Consider the following 19,657-nt stretch of genomic DNA (forward strand, 5'->3'; position numbering starts at 1 on the left):
GCCTGCCTCACCCCCAGTTCCCCTCCTGGCTCTTGTGGCCAAAGTACACTGGCACATGCAGAAACACGCTCCTGGAACACATGCAAGAATATCCATAGCAGACTAGTTTCTAATGACAAAAATGGGTGTGTCCACACAATGAAATATTCAGCAATGAAACTGAGAATGACAACCACCCCAACAACATCAGTGTTTCTCAGCAATAGTACAGAATCTCAGGTGTCAAACATTATTATTATGCAATTCAAAACAGACGTAACTGGACTGTCTGGCCCACTGCATCAGGTAAACACCCTAAATAGACATAATAAGATGCAAAACCCAAAAAGCAAAGGAACGGTACACATTAGAATTGGGATCAAGGTCACCTCCAAGCAGGGCAAGGTGAAGGATAGCGGTCTGCTGGGGCAATAGAAGTTACTGGTCTTGGTCTAAGAGGGAGGTGGGCCCACAGAGGTTCATTACAGTATCAAAGTGCTATGGGAGCTCGGAGGAGGAAGGATTCTTGTTTCCTGGGAGCTAGGTAGAGGTGATTGAGAATCCTCACACGGAAGCACTTTTGTCTACAGAAGATTGTGGAAGATTTCTCAGATGAGATGACAGCTTCCAGTGAAGAATGGGTCTAGTTGAGGCAACACTCAGACAAAGCCCTCTGTTGGCTGGTGGAACTTCAGAAAGCAGCCCAGGGTTACTGGGTCATGTATGGGTGCAAAATGAAGACCAGAGCCCAGGCCTCGTCCTGAACAGGCCTAAGCTGTTCCCCCAAGTGTGGGAGAGCTAAGCAGTGTTGCACAAGCCTCACTTGACTTCAGGGTACCTTCCCTCAGATCAACTAGAGAGCATCAACTTCACAGAAGGGTCTTTGATCCCGCTCCCCAGCCCCAAGAAGAACCTCTTACTTGACTTGTCACCACAGTTTTGGCTGTTCCTGGTGGTACCAGTGTCTTAAAAGCCATTTCCCCCCAAAGCAGTCCTGGGGAGTCTGAGGGGCCCACACAGCCCAGGACTAGAATAGACACAGTAGGATGGGGTCTTCAAGCCTACCAGAGCTGCCTCAGGGCCTGGGACAGGGCCAAGGCCAACCAGCATCAAGGCCGCTCCTAGGGGCCAAGTCCAATCATCCTGGGAGGGAACAGGAGGCTCCAACCTGAGCTCTGGAACCCCAAACCAGGAGAGACCCTCTGTCCTGCTCTGGGGCAGATGCGTCCAGATACCCCAGGTCCGACCAGGTGAGAGAGTGCACAAGACCTGTGGTGTTTATGTTTCATGTTCTCACTTGTCACCTTGAGTCATTGGTCTATAAGGACTTGTGTTTGGCCATCAGATGTGGTGACAGCACCCTCTTACCCACCTGTGCTCAGGAGTCTCTCAGTGGAACTGATGGTAGTCCCAGTGTGAGGTGGTCGCTTGGCTGCCTTCTCCCCAGGCTGGCCTGCAGAGGCTGATGAAGAGTTTGGGCTGCAAAGACTTCCTTGCTGGGCTTTTGGCTGCCTTTAGATGTTCAGTCAATAGACGTCAGTCAGATTAGTAATTATCAGGCTGAGCTGATGTAGGTAGAGAACTTGGCAACATGCTGCATGCATCTCAAGGGCTCAGTGCAGTGAAGTGGTTGAGGACAGACAGGCTGAGCACATTCCCAGCTGACTGTGTTCTTACTGAGTGGCTGTGTCCTCGCTAAGTGGCCGTGTTCTACCTGAGTTTGGCACCCGTATCAAACCTAGTCGTGCCTCACCGTGTTACTGCTACTATGCAAAGTTGCCATTTCATAAACATGAGTGACCTTCTGCTGAGTTCACTGAGGCCCTGCCCTCAAGACACTGGCAAGCTGTCCTTGTTGTCATCTACAGGCAAAGGAGATGTCTCAGCACACGCCCTAGTAGAAAATGAACCGGCCCCTGAAGTGGATAGGTATGGAAAGCCCACGAGGGGGCAGCTGCAGGGTGGTGGGCAGAATGGACCCTGTGAAGACAGCAGGTTCCACAGCACTGACAGGTACAGCAGCACACCCCAGCCCTGCAGGAAGCCCAGTGCTGGGAGCATTGGGGTCCACTCGTTCCCCTGGCCTTCTCAGACTCCAGCTCACAGTCTCCACTGGCTGTGAAAGAGAAAGAGGGCTCTCAGACCCACAAGGGATGCAGAGCCAATGCTGTGTAGGGGGGGTCTCTCCAGGTGCAAGCCAGGAAACACACCGTGTGGGGTTACCTCCTAGACCCTCTTCATGCCCATCAGACACCTCATGGTGTCTGCTTCCCCTCAAGTCTTCTGGGGCCCTCCCATTGGGCAGAAGGTGAGGGAGGCTGGGAGAGGCGGTGCCTGAGCCCAAGTTTCCCAGAGTGTAAGGGATGTGAGTCTGGAGGGTGCAAAACCACGTGGAGGCCCACCCACTACGGTAAGCCATTCTATGATCCAGGCCCTCTAGTGAAGTGGGGGCTCAATACAGCAGCTGTGAGCACCTGAGGATGGCTGACACAGGCCCCCCACCTAGGGCAGCAGAACCCGTACTCCAGGCTGCAGAGGGGGACTGGGTGGCCCCAGTCAAGTCCCTGGAAACAAGCCTGGCCTTGTCTTCATCTGGCTGACCTGGAGAGGACTCTCTCAGGGGAGGTCACAAACAGAGCCATACCAGATCAACTGGGAGTGGTCCCCTGGGGCATTGTGTAAGAAAGGACTGGAAGTCATGCTAGATAATCAGCAGAAATCAATGACTGATGTTTGTCAATTGCATGTGCTGGCGTGGGAACATGGGTCCTGATACCCGCTATTCCTGTCATGGTGTTTTTAGGGGAGTGAGGTGCAGAAACCCCTTAGACCCACAGAAGCTGGGCCAGGTCTTCAATATCCCTGACAGCTGGAAACTTCTAGACCCTGGTACCTAACCAGGTCTGCTCTCACCTGTCACTGCTACCATACTGCAATGACAAGGAACATGTGGCAATTTAATACGCAGGAGTGAGCCAGCTATTGGCTAAGTGACCCTCAGGTCACTGTTGGTGGATGTCACTTGTAGATACTTGGACCTGGTATGTTTTATTATTGTTAAGTACTGTTGAGTCAGTTTCAACTCAGTTTTGGCTCACAGGGTTTCTGAGGAATGGCTGGTGGGTTTGAACCACCAACCTTGCAGTTAGCACTCCAGTGCTTATCCTACAGCACCATCAGCAGGACCAATTTACTTATGGAGGGAGAGGTTCCCAAAAGCAGAATTTTCCAGAAGAGGGACACGTTAGGCCCTGGACCTGGGTACTTCCTGAAGAACTGTGTTCATTTCTCCCTGGCGAGGATGCCCTGGACACAACGCTCCTCACACGCTGCATGAGCTTCTGAGGCTTTGGGGGGCCTTGTCAAAGTGCAGGTTCTGATTCAACGGGATGTGGGAGGTCATGGCTCTGCAGTTCTAGCAAGCTCCCAGGAAGTGTTTGGGCATTGGAGCGCTGTTCTGCACAAGCCCATCCCCTTTTCAGGCCAGGGGCTTCATTTAGTAGGCCGGAGGGAAGCCACTGGACCCCACAAAGGACCCCTGAGAAGTCTAACTGTGGCCTAAGTTTGGACTCAGGGGAAAACACAACTTCTGCTACCTAGAGCTAGAAAGCTCTGCTGCATGGCCTGGCCTGGGGGCTGACTAAGAATCCCCCCACCCCAAGTGTGCCAGGGACAATCCTGGATGCTGGTCCCACTGCCTCACAGGGTGCAGGCGCTCTAGACTCCTAAGTCACACTTCCTCCTAAAGCACTCTAAGGGAACAGATCCTTGGGTGGTGCAAAGGCTTGTGGCGCTGTAGGATAAAGCAACAGCAAGATTGGTGGTTCAAACCTACCAGCCGCTCCTCGGAAACCCTATGAAAGGTCTCTATGAGTCAGAACCTACTTGACAGCAATTAACAATTACAATAACTAGCCTAAAGGTTGGTGGTTCTGGCCCATCAAGCAGCTCTTCCAAAGAAAGTTGTGGTGATTTGCTTCCATAAAGCTGGTTGTTGTTAAGTGCCATCGAGTCAGTTAGACTCCTAGTGATTCGATGTACAACAGAACAAAACACTGCCTGACCCAGCGCCATCTTCACAATTGTTTCTATGTTTGAGCCCTGTTTTACAGCCACTGTGTTGATCCATCTTGTTAAGGGTCTTTCTCTTTTCTGTGGCACCTCTACTTTACCAAGTATTAGGTCCTTCTCCAGGGGCAGGTCCCTGTGAGAACAGTCTCACCAGCCAGCCTCACCTCTAAGGAATATTCTGGTTGTACTTCCAAGATGGATTTGTTCATTCTTCTGGCAATCCATGGTATATTCAATACTCTTCACCAACACCATAATTCAAACGCATCATTGTTCGTTCATGCATATGAAAATACCATGGGTTGGGTCAGGTGCACCTTAGTCCTCAATGTGGCATCTTTGCTTTTTAACACTTTGGTGGTTGTGTGCCGTGGAGTTGGTTCCTACTCATAGCATCCCGGTACAGGGTTTCCAAGGCTGTAAATCTCTACGGGAGCAGGAAGCCTTATATTTCTTCCATGGAACAGCTGGTAGTTTCGAACTGCTGACTCTGAGGTTAGCAGCCTGATTCGTAACCACTAAGGAGGTCTTCTGTGGCAGATTTGCCCAAGATAATACATCATTTGATTTCTTGACTGCTGTTTCCATGGACATTGGTTGTGGATCCAAGAAAAACAAAATCCTTAACATCAATCTTTTCTTCATTTATCATGTTGTTGCTTATTGGCTGAGTTGTTGGTTTTTTTTGTAATATCTACAAGTTTATTTATTGTGTCATATTATAAACCTAATCATTAATATTTAGGACAGTGGCATTATTGGTCCAGTTTTGAGGGGTTTTGCTTTCTTTATGTTGAAGTACACTCTATACTGAAAGTCTTTGATCTTCATCAGTAAGTGCTTCAAGTCCTCTTCACTTCTAGCAAGCAAGGTTGTATCACCTGCATATCCGAGGTCCTCCTTAAGTCCTAATGCTGTGATCTTCTTCATACAACCCAGCTTCTCTATTATTTGCTCAGCATACAGATTGAATAAGTATGGTGGAAGGATCCAGCCCTGACATACACCTTTCCAAGAAGAGTACAACCAAGAAAACCGGATGGAGTGTAACTCGGGATCACTAGGAGCCAAAATCAAGTCAGTGACAACAGGTTTGTATGTTTATTGTTTTTCTGTTGTTTAATTTTTCTGATTTCTTCATTTGAATTTTGGTGTGAGGTAAGGACTTTTTGCCCCCATTTTACAGATATTCTCCAGAAAACACCGTGTCTTGGGGATCTATATTTGTACACCCACAATTTCAGTATGTGGGACGGGAGGAAGTAACAACCACAGAGGGTAGTGCATGGGGCCCAGCCAGAGTGAAGAAGAGGTCCCAGGTCCTCAGGGCTTCAAGATGAGAAGAATCTTCCATCCTCCGCCAGGACTGGTCACCGTATGGCACGGGACCATGCCAACGGCCATTCCCTTACAGTTTGTAAAAACTGAAATTCCTAAGCCCTGTATTGCTCCAGCTGACGCTTCCCGAGAGAGAAGCTGGGAGGTGGTAGGGCCTGGAAAAGTTTGAGGCAGGTCAAATCCCCATTATGCAAATGGCTTTTCACTCCATTTGTGCGGGGATTCTGTGCAAAGCACATCGCCTGCCTACCTTCCATAGCCACCTTGCCACCTTGGTCTAAAGCCACAGACACACGAAGGTGGGACCCCGACTCCAGCGCCTCACCCATGCTGGGGGACAGCACCCCCTAGAGACCAGAGGGTGAGCAGCGCGCTGGTCACCCCGAGGGCTGTGAGCGATTCTTCCGGGACCCAGCTGCGAGCACAGGTGGGGGCTGCCTGGTCTGGCTTGGGTGGCGCTTCTTGGTCGCCCACATCCTGACTCCACAGAACTCAGAGTTAGAAAGTGCGGTGCCCCATTTTACAGGTGAAGAACCTGGAGCATCTCGGAGGAGGAAGTGACGTGGCTTTGTCCGCCGGTCCCTACCCGGTAGGGAGGCGCTCGGTGCCCACGGAGACATGCTCGCGACCCACGGGGACCCGGAGGCGGCAGGCTGGTTGCACCCGCAATGCGGGCGCTGGGGCAGGTTAGGAGGGCGGCCTGTGGGGTCGCCAACCCTAACTCAGTAACTTTGGGCCCCTGGTCCCTCCACCAGCACTTCCGCGGGGCTTGGAGGTCTCTGGGGACTCCTCTAACTGCCTTGACCTACTCTCTGGTCCCTGAAATGTGATGGGGTCACAGGGTGGCTCCCCATTTCTCATTGGTCCACACTTTCCATACCCCATCCGCTAGAACAGAGACACACAATCCAAGTTGGTGGTTTCTGGATCAGCAGCAGCCGCACTTGAAAACCTGTTAAAAACGCCCCACCCCAGATCATGAGAACAGAAACTCCGGGCACAGGCCAGCTCGAGAAGGAGTGACTAACACCCATTCATTCACCACCCGACCTTGGCCAGCGCTTCCAGAGAATAGCCCATAGCCTAGCGGGATGGCTGGCTATCTCCAAGGCCTAAAGATGGGGACAGAGACACTGGGGGAGTCTCACTCAATCCAGCGCATGCCTGGGAACGGGGAGCTGGAAAGGAGGTCCAGAGGGAGACAGTGGGGGTTGGGGGGGAAAGCTCCCCTGGGCTGGGGGGTGGGGAGACAATGCCCAGGGTCTGTGAAGGTGCTGGCTGCCCTAGGTCACGGCTCCAATTGCCATAGTTGTAAAAATCGAAGTGAGGCCCTGCTGTGCCCTAGTGGTGGGGACAGAGTGTCTAGGGGTCTGGAATGCTTGTCCTCTAGAGAGGGCCAGCAGCCTGGCTGGGTGGGCTTCTCTGCAGGGCTCTTGGGGTACCAGGCATTCATTGTCTCTCTGTGAAGAAACCTAGGGAAAGAGGGCATGAGGACAAGGTGACAATTCCAAAAGGTAGGCACTCAGGGTGTGTGGGATTTTCCAGACAGCGAGCGGGGTGTGTGTGTGTGTGTGTGGAGGTGCAGCCCCCAGACGTCACAGACAGAAAGTTGGGGCTTCCTCCCTGGGTCAGGTGGCAGGAAAGGAACCCCACTCCTGCCCTGCTGGAAAGATTTCAGGTGAGGGTCAAATTGTGGCATCACCAGAGCACCCAATGTTGTAGATGCCATTTTGGGTGCCTAGGGGCCTGCCTGCCATGAAATGAGGGCTGATATTTATTCCCTGGTCTACTCTAATCTCGGGGAAATTATCTCATCATAAATTGGCATGCCGTGGCAAACAATTAAAAGAGAAAAATAAACCTCAGTGCAGTCTCAGTGCTAGGAAATAAGGAATTACAAGGTGGCGGCATGAAAAAATTATATAAAAATCTATTTTTACATCACAATAATGTGCTTTTATACGAGTAGTAATTTCTGGGTGTGCAATAAAGTGGCTTTTACATCAGGCAGAATCAGAGTTTATAGGCAATTGGTGCTTTTCTCTGGGAAAATATAGCTCACCCTTCTCACACCATCCACCCTGCAGGCAGCAGGCCTCACCCTCCAACAATGGCCTGGTTATTGCAGGATAATTATGCAACGAAAGTGCCAGTCCTTTACCCCTCAGGCCTCACAACCGCAGCTTCCAGCTTCCATCACTGGTCCCTTCCCCAAGGTGGCACAGGCCACTGCTCCAGGGCAGGCTGATGCTGCCCACTGTCCCCACTGGGCCAGGAGGATCCCTGTGGGCTCCATGTCACAGGGTCACAAGCACTGCAGACCAGGTGAGGGGCTCAGGCCTGAGACCCAGTGCCTGGCTCCTGGGCTCACCATTCCTGATGGAGATGTAACCAACAGGGACCTAAAGGGACACAAAGGAGAAGGCTGGGACAGGGTATGGGGGACACTGATCTGACGCTCCTATTGAGGAGGGGACAGATGAGATAGCTAGGGGGGATATGGTCAGAATCCAGTATGAAAGGCAAGTGTGTCCTCAGAGAGTGGCCTGGCCCTGATCATGTCAGATTGGGACAATGAGTCAGGCATATTAGAGGATGTGGTTGTTGTTGTTGTTGTTGACTGCCTTCGAGTCAGCCCCGACTCAAGGTGACCCCACGCACCGCGGAACAAAACGCTGGCTGACCCTGCACCATCCCCGTCATCCGTTGTGGGCCGGTCCCTTGTGATCCACAGGGTTTTCAGTGGCTGATGTTCAGAAATGGGTTCTTGACTGGGAATCGAACTGGACTTTCCCACATGATGTTGTTCAGTACCATCAAGTCGGTCCTATTCACAGCAACTCTGTATGGGGTTTCCGAGGAGTGGCTGGTGGATTTGAACTGCCAGCCTTGCAGTTTAGCAGTCCAGTGCTGACCCTTAGTGCCACACCAGGATTCCCACATGGAAGGCGAGGATTCTACCACTGAGTCACCAATACCATTCCTCAGATGCCAAGTGGTAGTGCCGAACCTGTTTTTAAATATCTTAGTCTAACTCAATACTTTCTCCATTTTACTCCTTAAAATCATGAGTCTCTGTACCAGCAGGAAACAGGAACACCTTCCAACTGGTAGTTCGGGGGTGTTTAAGAAAGCAATAATCGTGAAGGTGTCAGGCAGAGTTTAGGGAAATCAGAGTTTAGGGGTTGGTGCCTTACCCCAGGGCTAATAAGAAAGGGGAGCCGTACCTCCCCTAGGCCTGGAGGGGCCGGGTGGGGACAGTTAAGGCAGCCTTGAGTAAGTAATTGTTTGATGGTCATCAGAGAAACAGCCCACCTGTATCTCTATCGCCTGAGAAGCTGAGAAAAGAAAGACCAGAGAGATGCCATGTGTATGGGACGCATTTTGATGAAAGAAAGGGTTAACAAGCCCATTTCACTCTCCTCCTGCCCTGTCTCTCTCTCTCCTCTGCCAGGGTCTCCTGATGGCCATGCCGACCAGAAACCAGAGAGGGTGTGGATGCTGCCCAGGGAAATCAGCTTTGGGGCAGCCCAGGGCAAGATGGTGGAACTTTCCCAGCAGGCTGGTCACAGACAACAGTGTAACCGCACATCCACAGCCGTGAGGAATGTTTCTAGAGAGTGACGTCTCAGTTTTTCTCTTCTCACATTTTTGGTTCACCAGAGCTTAAACTCCATGTCAACCTTGACAGGGGACTTCCACAGACAGTGTGAGTGGGTTGTGGACCAAAGTGGTCATTCTGGAATTCACTCCTGAGACACACCAATACATGCCTACCCTGGGATCCAGCCCATCTCCTCCTGACATAGGCCCTGAAGAAATGGGGACACACACAGACAGATGCCTTCATGGTCATGACTGGCCACTTCTTTCTGGTGGTGGGAGACGGAGGGTCCAGTCCTGGGGAGGTTGGACCATCAAGTGCAAATGCAGCAGAGAGCAACCACAAAGCATTCCACAGCAGCCAGAGGTCCTAACTGTGCCCAGAAAACCTGGCAGGGTCTTAAAACCACACGTAGTGGGAAGGGTATGGAGAATGAACGTCCTAACGCTGAACCACACAGAGCAGGTTTCCAGCAAGTTTACCAACCACACACTGAAGTGGTTGGCTTCTGAGAGGAGAAGAGGAGGAGGAGAACAACATTTAAAGGAGTTAAATAAACAACTGGAACAATTTAAAAGAGAGAGAGCATGAGTGGACTCGGGAGATCAAACGGGGCTGAGATCAAAGCCGCTCTACTGTGCAGAGGGGGAGGGGGGCTCATTGTGACTTCACCTACAAGTTAGAAGGTCACCGTCATAAACACATCCCGAAGCTTGTTTAAGACTGCCTGGGAGGTACCAACAAGGATCCCTAGTGGCACTGAAGGATGAGCACTCACTACTAACTGCAAGGCTGGCAGTTCAAACCCACCAGCCATTCCGTGGGAGAAAGATTAGGTAGGTTGTCTGCTCCCATAAAGATTTACAGCCTCAGAAACCCTCTACAGGGTGACTACAAGCTGATGGCTGTGGGTTTGGTTTTATTTCTTTGGGTGGTGCAAACAGTTAAGTGTTTGATTACTAATTGAAAGATTGACTGTTCTAACCCAACCAGCAGCTACTCAGGAAACAAACAGTCTGGCCTTCTGCTTTTAAAAACCCGCTGGAACTCAGTTCTCTGGCACACGTGGAGTCTCTTTATCGACTTGACAGCAACTGACTTGTTTTTCTGATTTTTTTTTTTTTTTTTTTTTAGGCATGTTTATGTAACTAGGCTGGCCTGAGCCTCTGGCCCAACAAGACCTCGAAGACCCCAGATCGCTGACAAAGCCCCCCTCACCACCTGTCACATCTTCTCCACTGAGACACATGCTGCCTAGCTAGCCTGGCTTGTTGTTAGCAGTGGTTAACAGTTTCCGTCATTAACTCCCTAGTTGGTTTAAATTTGTTTATCGGATGAGCTCACTATCACCTGCAAAGCTGAGAAAAGCGGGCCTGAGGGAATGAGGCGTGTGTCTGGTGCATTTTGATGGGAGGAAAGAGAATGAATGAATGGGCAAGTGCTGAGTAGGGAAGGTGGGAGACAACTCACTGCGGCTAGCCAGGACCTCAGGAGAGGGAAAGGAGCTGCCTAGGGGCTGAGGTGCTGGCTCACACAGAGACGCCCAGCTAGGGCCAGGGTCTGGGGCCACAGCATCTCAGCAGGTTTTAGGCCTGGCTGCTCCTGGTTGAAGGAGCCCTGGTGGCATTCTGGATTTAGGTGTAGGGTTGCTAACCGAAAGGTCAGCAATTCAAACCTACCAGCTGCTCCGTGGCAGAAAGATGAGGCTGTCTGCTGCTCTAAAGATTGAGTCTCAGAAACCCATAGGCGGCCCAGTTCTACTGTGTCCCCTAGGTCACTGGGAGTCGGAATTGACGATGGCAGTGGAGCTACTTTGGCGGGTTCTTGTGCATTTCCTTTCCTCCTCAGCCCAGTAACAGCACATTCTGTAGGGCGTAGATTCCTCTTTCTCCATCGTTACTGTGGTTAGTTGCAGTTGAAATTGGCGGCCCACAAGGACAGACCCCACAAAGGCTGAGGGTCCTGCTCCACTTTCATGACTGTGTACTCCTTGTTGTGGCTACTGTGAGATCTGAGCACCTTCCAGCTGAGGGGGCTCAGCTTCCAGCACAGCACAAGTAGATCCCTACGGCCTTTCTCCCTAGTCTATCTCAGTCTAGAAGCTCTGCTGAAATCTCTTCTTGGCTGATCCTGCTGGCATTTGAACCACTAATTTCCAGCATCACTGCAACACATAAGCTACCGTAATACAACGGACCTACAGACAGACAAGTCTTCATGTTTCCTGGTCCTCGGTACCAGCCTGTCCTCAGACATGGGCCTAAATCCTGATTTACATTAGGACACAGGAGAAAGTGCCCAGCCCAGCCTAGAAGCAGCGTCTCCCAGTGGCCTGGTGCTCTCTGCGTGTGGTTCTTCAGCTAAGATGTAGCAGAATGTCCACCAGAGCCTGCACACTGGGTTGACTAGTACTTCCCCAAAAGACACGTTCAAGTCCAGAAGCCCAGAGCCTGAGGATGTGAGCCTACTTGGAAATAAGGTCTTCACAGATGTGATTGAGAGTGAAGAATGGTGGGATGAGGTCACCCAGGGCTTAGGGTGGGCCTCAATCAAATGACTGCTGTCCTAATAAGAAGGGAGTTTAGACATAGAGGCACTGAAGAGAAGACCATGGGGGTGGGGGGAGGGCAGAAAGTGGAGAAATGCTGCCCCACACTAAGGAACATCTGGTGTCTCAGTAGCAAGAAGAGGCAAGACAGGATGCTCCCCTGGAGACTTCAGAGGAATGAGCCCTGCCCACACCTTGACTTTGGACTTCTGGCCTTCAGGACTGTTAGAGAATAAAATTCTGTTGTTGGAAGCCCCCACGAATGTGGTCTTTTAGTGCACTAGGCTCAGTCTCCCACCCTCCACACCTCAGTCAGGACATTTGGAGAAAAGAGCAATTGAGGAACCCATGCCTCAGTTCTCCTCAGGCCTCAAGGGCTGGACCCAGAGCAACAGTCAGGGCACGGGTGGGCTGAAGACCAGGCCTGACTCCCAGCTGCAGCCCAACGCCCCCTCCTGGGCCAGAGGGTCCCAGGGCCCCAGCTGGAGCTGCCTGGGGCCCACTCCTCTGGGGAGCCAGCTGACTCCTGCACCACTTTAGCTGCAGGGACATCAGTACCCAGCCTGTATCCCCCACAGTGATTTCATGCCCCATAAGATGGGCAATCAAAACTAATAGACACCCAGGCTGCCTGGGGCCTGCCACTGCAGTGGGTGGTGCTGAGCGGCTGCCTGGAAAATAAACCAATTCCCAGCCCTGAAGAGAGAAAACATCAGGGAGGAGCGGCTAGCAAAGCCACAGCCAATAATTGGGCTAAAAATAGGCATCTGTCCTGCTGTCCCGGAGCCCTCTTCCTGTACCTGAGCTGGGGACGTGGGTCTCTCCTGGTTCTCCAGGCAGCTGTTTGTCTGCTCCCCAGCCACATCTCTGGTCAGGCTGGGGTGGTCAGAAATAGGGGACCTGCTTGCAGAGAGACGGGAGGGTGCAGAGAGTTCTGGGACTCTCAGTGACCACTCTCCCGTCCCGGAATCTCATGTCAGCCCGGAGTGTCCCAGTCTCACCAGTGAGGACACTTTCTGAGGACCTACATTGCAGCTGCTGTCTCAGGAGCCCCAAGAGAAAGCCCGTAGGGTGACCAGTCCACTCCTGCGTAGCTTGGAGGACCTCTATTTAGACAGAGGATATGTGGGTGCCTGGAGAAGCAGGAGACTCCTTGAGCAAACAAAGCACCTACCTTGGAGTGGGGGTGGGACAAGACTGATCTTAATTAGGTGACAGTGCTGAAAACACGTTCCTGATATTGCTTGGTCACTTGCTGCTCGGACCTCACAGGGGCTTCCACCCTCTCCACCTTGGGAGCATGGGCCCCTGTGCCACCTGCCCCACCATCTCACATCTCTGACGCCTGGAACCGTCTCTGCCCTGTACCCTCGAGCTCCAACAAAATGGCGCCATCTCACATTCCAGCTTTAGGCCTTGTAAGGGTTTTGTGAAGGGCTCAGCTTGGCCCTTTGCAATCTGGGACCAGCATCCCCTTTCCTCCTGCCCCCACCCCAGGACCCCATCTCTGCATGCCTCTCTCTTGCTTCCTGGAATGTCCTTCCCCTTCGCTGTCTCCTTAGAGCCTACTAATTTTTGGAAGTCCAGCTCCCATGTACCCTTTCTTTCCAGTTCTCACCCCAGAAGGATCAGGTCACCCCCTCTGCTTGTGTCCCCAGCATTTGGACAAGCTTCGATCACAGTGCCAGCACTTCTCATCACACGTTTGTGTACTTCACCTGCTGAGGTCTGGTCAAGAGCAGAATCATTGCCTGGCCCATGTTGCTAGTTGCCATTGAGTCTGTTCCAGCTCATGGTGACCTGGTGTCAGACTGAACATGGCCCGCTCCTGTACCATTGAATTCAATGCTTGAGTTCATTGTTGCAGCCACTGTATAGTTCAAGGACCCTCCAATCTGGGAGTGTTCATCTTCTAGCACTGTGTTGGACAATATTTTATGGTACATCGATTTTCTTTCTTTTAATTAATTACATTTTTATTGTGAATTGAGTGAAGCTTTCCTGACAAGATCATCAGTTTTATAGTCAACAAATCATAGACTTTGTTTCATCTCAATGACTGCGATCCCCTCCCTGCGACAACACTTAACAGTTAACACTTACGCCCTGTGGTTTGTATCCATTCCACCCTCCTTCCCATCACTTTGCCCTTCGGGAAATGTGGTCCTTTGGATTCAAGTGATGGCCCATTCCGTAGTGAGCATACCTTTCTAGTGCTGATGTTACCTCATATACCTTCATATACCGATTTGCCGCTTGGCTGAAAATTGGGCCATGAGGTGAAGTTCCATTCCAGACCTGAAGGGTGATTGAGGTTCATAGTCTTGGGTTTCTCCAGTCTCTCTCTGACCAGTAAGTCTGGTCTTTTTTTTGTATAATTTTGAGTTTTCTTCTACATTTTCTCTTACACATCTGGGACCTTCTCACGGGATCCCTTTCAGAGCAGGTGGTAGTGAGTGGTAGCCGGGCACCATCTAGTTCTTCTGGTCTCAGAGTTATGGAGACTGATGCCCACATGGTCCATGAATCCACTGGACTAATGGAGTCCAAGCATCTTCAGTTATCACTTTTCTTTCTTCCACACATGGTCAGCTGCACCAACAGATGACCACTCATGAGCTTTTAAGACCCCAGACGCTACTCACCCAAACAGGATGTAGAACATTGTCTTTGTGGACTAAGTTACAGGTGGTGTCAGGACGTGCTTAGAGAAGAGTGGACACTGTATGAGGCCACCAGGTTCAAGTCCTGCTGCTTCCACTTGCTCGCTCTGTATGTGTCTCCAGGAAGTCACTTTTGGTGACTCGTTTTCCTCACCTGTAAGATATGGTTGATGGTGAGGATGATGTAGGACCAAGCAGTGTTTTGTTCTGTTGTATGTAGGGTCTCTAGGAGTCGGAATCAGCACCTAACAACAATGGCATAAAATAGGAGTGATAATAGCCCTTCCTGGAGGAGCTGTTGGGAGAAGTTCCTGAGAGACGCTAAGTACCGCCTGGCCTTGGCTGTCGATGGCCAGAGGATTCCCTTCGGTTCTTGCTGCCGCTGAGCTCTTCATCTGCTCACTGCCCACTTCCTCATCGCCTGAGGTTCGTTCTCTGTGGTTCCATGGTGTGCCATGCCATGCAGCAGCTAGGGTCCTATCTTTCCCTAGAAGTACCTAGTGTGGCTTTGGAACTTCCTGTGGAGTACAAAGAGAACAGAGTCCTGGCTGAGAGAGGAGAGCCCCGGCAAAGCAAGGGGTGGTGGCAGTGACAGCAGCCCCCACGTCCCAGGCTCTTGTGAGAGTCACATGGACTCACTACCACCTTCTACAGGTGGATAGTGGCCCACCTCCTTGTTGGTCACTATCAGCAAACAGTCATCCCACCACATCCCCAGGAAGCAGGGACTGTTCAGAGCTGAGGGTGGCTTTGGTCCTGCCTTCTAGAAGCTTCTGGTCTGACTGTTGTTGTTATGCACCATGGAGTCGGTTCTGACTCATAGCGACCCTGCACAGGGTTTCCAAGGCTGTAAATCTTTATGGGAGCAGAAAGCCTCATCTTTCTCCGTGGGACGGCTGGTAGTTTCGAACTGCTGACCTTGCAGTTCGCAGCCCAATTTGTAACTACTATGCTACCAGCAACTAGAGGGGCTGAAATAAGTCACAGCATCAAGTCCCATAAGGAAGAGAGGCCAAGATCATCCAGAAAACACCTGAGAAGGGCTAAGAGGATGCCAGGGCTTGGGCAGATGGAGAAGTGGGCTCTCTGGGCTGGCAGCTGCCCCTCTCCACACAGCCTGTCTGTGTGAGACCTGCAGCCAGCCGGTGCTGGGGAGGGGCCCAGCCTTTGAACAGACTCCTGGTGTGAGGTTGGAAATGGTCATGCCACCATTCCTTCTGGGGTGCATCTCAGAGCCAGCAATAGGCAAAGGGGGCACCAACTCCTGTCAGCATCTCCAGGCCTCAAGGCTGGCATGGACAGTGGCCTCACAGCTCCCTGGACTCCAGTCCCCTCTGCGGCACAGAAGGAAGGGACGATGGTGAGGACGTGGGCTTGGGAGGACAAGCAGGGCTAGAGCAATGGAAGACAGACTTGGAGGGGGAGGCAAGGAGGAGGGATCTTGTGGTGGGAGCTGAGGCAGGGTACCTTCATCCTCTTCTAGAAAGAACTCTGGGCATACAGCCCCTCTAGTGGGCAGCAAGACCCTCCCAGTCTGTCCCCCACACTGTCAGCACATAAGAATGATAGCAAACATGGTGTAGGGGCTGCAAGGTGCTGGGGCCTGCTCTAAATGGCTGTTTCCCCGTGAGGCGGGGACCATGGCAGCCCGTTTTGCAGATTGAAGCACTCGCCCAGGGCCACGCAGCGGTGAGGGGTGAGGCTGGTTTTCGACCTGGCAGTCTGACTTGGGCCATGCTCACAGCAGCTCTGAGGGGGCTCCTGCCTGGCTGTGAGTCCTCCATAAATCCTGGGATGTCTGGTCAGCACTGGAGGCCAGATCCTGGTCACCAGGAGCATGGAGATGGCCAAAGCCACAAGGTCACCACTCAATAGTTAGCTCTGTGTGCTACTCATGTAAATCCTGTGTGCTAAGAGAGACTCAACACAGGACCAGCCTCCAGGGCCTAGCGGACGTGTCCTGTCAGGTGGGGCTATAAGCCACCGCTGCCAGGCCACCAGATGATACCTGAGGTGCAGACCCGAGGACCCAGTGTGATGCTGGCTGGGTCTGAGTCTGGGGGTTTGATACCCACCACCTTCTTCCATCAGCATCCTGGGGTGGCACTGTGGGTTAACGCGCTAGATTGCAAAGTCATTTGAAGCACAGGATCGGCAGTTCAAGCTCACCCGTTGCTCCTCAGAAATCCCATACAGGATCGTTATGGGTCAGGACTGACTCAACGGCACTTAACAACAACAACAGCCTTCTCCCATGGATGTCCTGGTGTGGCGCTGTGGGTTAATGTGCTGGACTACAAAGTCGGTTTGAACTCAAGGTCAGTGGTTCAAGCTCCTAGGAAACCCTATACAGGGTCTCTACAGGTCGGAACCAACTCAACAGCACTTACCAACAACACAACGAACAACCTTTTCCCATCAGAATCCATGGAACCAGCACAGGGCCAGACTTGAGGGGGATTCTAACCACCTGGACCAAAACGCTACTGCCCTGGGACCTGGTGTAGCTGTTCTGTTCTCTGCAACATCCTCTCCAGCTTTTCCCAGCTGGGGTCGGGTAGCGGGGGAGGCCCCTGAGTGAAGGATCCCTTAGTCCGGGAGCGGGCTGAGAGGGTCTTTCTCACAACTGCAGTGCTGAGCCTGGAGAAGGGGTAAAGAAAGAGACAGAGAACAAGGGGATAGGGGGAGGCAGGGAAAGACTGGGAAAGAGGAAGAGAGACATGATCGGGGGCAGGGAAGCAGGGCTACCAGCCAGACACCTGAGAATCCCCACAGTGGCCTTTCTTCACGCAGGTGTGTGCGGCTTATCCACAGCATGGTGACCTCAAGGCAGCTGATGGCTTCCAGAGCCAGAACTGGTCCCAGCCAGCAAGGTCCAAGAGGCATCACCTGATGACAGTCTCGGAAGTCACATGGTCACTTGCTGTCCCTGCCCTGGACTACTCTCACCCCCCACAGGCCAAAGCCACTCTGAAGACAGGCGCAGATGGGGTGATGCTGAGATGTCCATCCGGGAAGATCCAGCCAATCACAATGAGCATCCACAGTGCCTTTCCCAGGTATCTCTGTGGGTGACCTGGACACAGTGGGAGGCCCGACCTGGGGAAAGTAGAGACTCTGGCATGCTGGAAGGTGCTGTGGAGGAAGACAGGGTGGAAGGAGCATCTGCCTGTACCCCGGGACCTAATAGTCACATGTCCTGTCCCTTTAGTACCAGCCTGTCCACTGGGGCCTGGTCATGAGGACCAGGTAAGGGGGTAAGCATTTCTGCAATGGGGTGCCTGGAGTCAGCACAGGCTCCATCAGAGAGCTTCAGAGGCGACTCCACCTGGGTGTCTGGGGTTCCGGCAGGAGTTCTGATCCCCTCCTGGCAGGCGAGGATCCTGGGCCCAGCATCAGCCATTCCCCAACACTGCCCCAGACAGGTTATCTGCCCCACCCCACTCCCACCAGGTCCTCCTCCCACAGCTCTGCCATCTGAGTCCTGAGTTTAGGGGACCCCATGCTGCCTGGTCCCCACCTGATCAGATCGCTGTGCCCTGCAGGGTTTCCAGGGGCTGATTTTCAGGAGTACATCACCAGACCTCTCTTCCTAGTCCATCTTAGTCTGGAAGCTCCACTGAAATTTGTTTCAGCATCACCCAAGCCTCTACTAGATGGGGTGGCGGCTGCACATGAGGTTCATTGGCTGGAATCGAACCGTGGGCTCCCACATGAAGGGCGAGACTTTTACCACTGAACTCCTCACTTAAAGGCTGTTCATCCCGGACAAAACTACTGGGGCCCAGAAGCCCTGGGTACACTTCTGAGAAATGGAAATGACGCCCCCTGCTGTTGTGGTGAAGAATAACGGAAGGGAGGGGCTGGGTTCTTAGCACATGCGCAATAAACATTCCTGTTACTCTCACTTTGAGGGGGAAGGGCTCCGCAGAGGTGACTGTGTCCTCATCTCAGCCTGGTTGCAGAACGCAGAGAGAACACGCCAGGGCCCCAGGGCCGTAGGAAACCCTGGTCGGGACTGGGCTCCTCCGGGCTCTCTGTTCATTTTCCATCTTCCCTTTCTTTATAAACTGCAATAATTTAACAACCTCAGGAGTGAAAAAAGCAAGCAGGAGGAGCAAATGTGGAATTGCTCAAATTAAAATGAAATTGAAATAGATTAAATTAAACCGGCAACTTTCTGGCACTCATTTCTCAGGCCAAATGATGGTGGAATGCTTCTGGCTACAAAGGAGAGGCTGGTGGAGGGTTCCGGTGGAGTTGCCGGCGGCCAGTGCTGGAGTGACCCCCAAACAGTCCCTGCCTGGGAGGGTTGTAATGGGACCGTGGAGGCCAGAGGTTCAAAGATGCTGCGTCCTTGTCCTTTCTGCACGGGCACTATAGCTCCTAGGGTCTTCCTGGTCTGCCCTGAAGACTCGAACCCAGAGCAGACCATCCCCAATTCCAGGTCTCTAGGCAGTGTGGGACTTAGAGCACCCACTAATATAAGCAACTATCCTGCTACCAGTCAGGTGCTTCTTACTCATGGCAACCCCGTGTATCACTGAAGAGAACCGCCACGTTAGCTTGTCTTGGCTGTGATGTTTTCTAATAACACTAACGACCAAAGCCCAGAAGAATCACGGAAGGACATCAAGAACATCATAGAGGAAGAAAGCAAAAGGATATTAAGAAGACAAGAAAGAAGGAAAAGACCACAATGGATGTATGAAGAAACTCTGAAACTTGCTCTGCAGTGTAGAGATGCTAAAGCAAATCGAAGAAATGAGGAGGAAAAAGAGCGGAACAGACTCTCAATGGAGAGAAACTGAAAGCCTTCCCTCTGCGAACAGGAACCAGACAAGGATGCCCTTTGTCATCACTCCTATTCAATATTGTGCTGGAAGTCTTAGAAAGAGCTATACGGCAAGACAGGGAAATTAAAGGCATCCAAATTGGCAAAGAGGAAGTAAAACTCTCCCTATTTGCAGACAATATGATCCTATGCATAGAAAACCCCAAAGACTCAGTAAAAAAGCTACTAGACCTCATTGGAAGATTCAGCAAAGTATCAGGACATAAGAGCAACATACAAAAATCAGTTGGATTCCTCTATACCAAAAACGACAGCATTGAAAAGGACATTAGAAAAGCACTATCATTTATAATAGCCACCCAAAGGATGAAATACCTAGGAATAAATGTAACCAGAGAAACAAAGGACCTATACAAAGAAAACTACAAAACACTACTACAAGAAACCAAAAGAGACTTATAAAAATGGAAGAATGTACTATGCTCCTGGATAGGAAGACTTAACATTGTGAAAATGTCAATACTGCCCAAAGCAATTTACACATATAATGCGATCACAATCCAGATTTCAATGACATTCTTCAAAGAGATGGAAAAAAGTATTACAAACCTTATATGGAAAGGAAAGAGACCCAGGATAAGCAAAGCACTGCTTAAGAA

Source organism: Chrysochloris asiatica, unplaced genomic scaffold (genome assembly GCF_000296735.1).
Source record: "Chrysochloris asiatica unplaced genomic scaffold, ChrAsi1.0 scaffold00041, whole genome shotgun sequence".
NCBI classification, from domain to species: Eukaryota; Metazoa; Chordata; class Mammalia; order Afrosoricida; family Chrysochloridae; genus Chrysochloris; species Chrysochloris asiatica.